Below are 3,315 nucleotides of genomic sequence, written 5' to 3'. Positions count from 1 at the left end.
TACTGTGCAATACAATAGGTAACTGCAATGGTTTCTGACAACAATTACACCACTGTTTGGCAAAACTTGACAGGTCAAGGGAAGAGTCCTATACTAATATTATCCTTAGTCCAACTACAATGCAAGTTCAGAAATCTCTGCTCCCCTTTTGCTTTTATCCAGATGACCAGTGCTCCCATTTCTTTCTTAGTTTCAGTAATTTGATAGAACAACTCTCAGAACTCATTTTTACAACTAAGTCTTTTTTGTAAGAAAGGATGCAAATCAGAGCCAAATTATGAGGCCTAATATGCTCCTATGTACAAACCTCCTGTTGTCTCCCTGAGACTTAGGACAAAACACTTTCTCAGTCCTAAATTAAACTTTATTTCATAAAAATGCACCAAATGAACCAGGGGCTTATGGCCCACACCTGTAATCCTACTCAGGAGGGTAAGATCTGAGTATCGTGTTTTGAAGCCAGGTAGGGCAGAAAAGTCCCTGTGAGACTCTTATCTCCAATTACCCACTCAAAAAACATCTGGCAGTGGGGCTGTGGTTCACATGGTAGAGTGCTAGCCTTGAGAACAAAGAGGCTCAAGGACAATGTCCAAGCCCTGAATTCAAGCCCCAGGACTGGCAAAAAAAAAAAAAAAAAAAAAAAGGCACCAAATGCTTTATACAGCGCAGAGCATACAATGGCTCATCCGAATTTAAGAGTCTGAGATTTTTATTGTAGTTTATATGGGCATGATTGACTCAATTCCTACCCATGAAAATGGATTTAGGCTTAGTTAACTCTGTCTTCTCAAGGAGTGCTGAGACAACCACGCCGAGCTGGGCTGCGACCCATGCGCGCTGCTCTCAGCCTGTTCCTCCCCGGCAGCAGCTATGGCGGCCCTGAAGACCCTGAACCCCAAAGCTGAGGTGGCCCGAGCACAGGCGGTGCTGGAGGTCAACATCGCCGCGGCACAGGGGCTGTAGGACGTGCTGAGGACCAACCTGGGGCCTAAGGGCACCATAAAGATGCTCGTTTCCGGCGCCGGTGACATCAAGCTGACAAAAGATGGTAATGTGCTGCTACACGAGATGCAAATTCATCATCCCACAGCCTCCTTAATAGCAAAAGTAGCAACAGCTCAGGATGACATAACTGGTGTTGGTACTACTTCCAATGTCCTTATCATTGGAGAGCTGCTGAAGCAGGCAGATCTCTATATTTCTGAGGGTCTTCATCCCAGAATAATCACTGAAGGTTTTGAAGCTGCAAAGGAAAGGGCCCTTCAGTTTTTGGAACAAATCAAAGTCAACAAAGAGATGGACAGGGAAACCCTTATGGATGTGGCCAGAACATCTCTCGGTACTAAAGTTCATGCTGAGCTAGCAGACGTCTTAACAGAGGCTGTAGTGGATTCTATTTTGGCCATTAAAAAAAAAAAAAGATGAACCTATTGACTTGTTTATGGTTGAGATCATGGAGATGAAACATAAATCTGAAACTGACACAAGCTTAATAAGAGGACTTGTCTTAGATCATGGGGCACGACATCCTGACATGAAGAAAAGAGTAGAAAATGCATACATCCTTACATGGAATGTGTCAATAGAATATGAAAAAACAGAAGTGAACTCTGGCTTTTTCTACAAGAGTGCAGAAGAGAGAGAAAAACTAGTAAAAGCTGAAAGAAAATTTATTGAAGATAGAGTTAAAAAAATAATAGAACTGAAAAGGAAAGTTTGTGGAGATTCAGAAAAAAGGTTTATTGTTATTAACCAGAAGGGAATTGACCCATTTTCCTTAGATGCTCTTGCAAAAGAAGGCATAGTTGCTCTGTGCAGCGCTAAAAGAAGAAATATGGAGAGACTAACTCTTGCTTGTGGTGGGGTAGCTCTAAATTCTTTTGATGACCTAAATCCTGACTGTTTGGGACATGCAGGACTTGTCTATGAGTATACATTGGGAGAAGAGAAGTTCACCTTTATTGAGAAATGTAACAATCCCCGTTCTGTCACACTATTGGTCAAAGGACCAAATAAGCACACACTCACTCAAATCAAAGATGCAATAAGAGATGGCTTGAGGGTCATCAAAAATGGTATTGATGGTGGCTGTGTGGTCCCAGGTGCTGGTGCATTGGAAGTGGCAATGGCCGAGGCCCTGATGAAATACAAGCCAAGCGTAAAAGGCAGGGCCCAGCTTGGAGTCCAAGCATTTGCGGATGCATTGCTCATTATTCCCAAGGTTCTTGCTCAGAACTCTGGTTTTGACCTTCAAGAAACATTAGTTAAGAGAGACACAGGGTAAAAAAAGAGAAATAACTACAAAAGCAATACTTGCAAAACTGTTTGGTGTAAGTGAACTGAACACCTGGTGGGGGAGGGAAAGGGGGGGAGGGAGGGGGGCATGAGGGACAAGGCAACAAACAGTACAAGAAATGTATCCAATGCCCAACGTATGATACTGTAACCTCTCTGTACGTCAGTTTGATAATAAAAATTTGAGGAAAAAAAAAAGAAACATTAGTTAAAATTCAAGCAGAACATTCAGAATCAGGTCAACTCATAGGTATGGACTTAAACACAGATGAACCACTGGTAGCCGCATAGGCAGGCATATGGGATAGCTATTGTGTGAAGAAACAGCTTCTTCACTCCTGCACCGTGATTGCCACCAACATTCTACTAGTTGACGAGATCATGCGAGCTGGAATGTCCTCTCTAAAAGGTTGAATCAAAGCCTCTGATAGCAGAATCTTGACTACAGGATGATGCTGATGAATACAGATATGGAACATTTTTTCCAAGCTTCAAATAATTTTCAAAGGAATCTGAAAAATGGATACTTGACACCCATTCAAATTATGACATTGTGAAATTGTAGTTATAGTATTTTTTAAATTGTACTGAATACATACACATAAAGCAGGTCCAAAGAGCAGGATGTTTTGTTTTGATTTGCAGTGGTATAAAATTACTATTAGATAAGCATGTTATCTAACTTGTTTATTATTAAATATTCCCTGGAAAATGTTAAAAAAAAAAAAAAGGAGTGCTGAGATAACATCACAAGGCTCAAGGCTCAAAACCTCAACTCTTTAATTATGTGATTCGTCTTTCTAGTGTGACTAAACCCCACCTTAAGTCTAGGAACTCATTGCAAATCATTGTGTCAGTATGAACTTTTAACAAAGTCAGTCCTATCCCATAGGAAATACTATCTATCCACAGCCTACCTCCCAGGAATTGAGGGCAAAGCCCAACCAGATTCCACATTACATAGGAGCTATTTTCATGAGTTATCTGGTATAATTCCTTTAATTCATAAACAAATCTATG

General features: G+C 41.0%; 1 pseudogene across 1 annotated transcript; it reads left to right on the top strand.

The window, feature by feature from the left end:
• Positions 1 to 870: 870 nt before the first annotated feature.
• Positions 871 to 3,003, top strand: LOC125360529 (annotated as a pseudogene). The gene is made up of 2 exons (XR_007212773.1): positions 871 to 2,259; positions 2,499 to 3,003. The product of XR_007212773.1 is annotated as a T-complex protein 1 subunit zeta-like (transcript).
• The last annotated feature ends 312 nt before the right edge of the window (positions 3,004 to 3,315 follow it).

This window comes from Perognathus longimembris, chromosome 12 (genome assembly GCF_023159225.1).
Source record: "Perognathus longimembris pacificus isolate PPM17 chromosome 12, ASM2315922v1, whole genome shotgun sequence".
NCBI lineage: Eukaryota > Metazoa > Chordata > Mammalia > Rodentia > Heteromyidae > Perognathus > Perognathus longimembris.
This window is presented reverse-complemented; position numbering and strand designations above follow the sequence as displayed.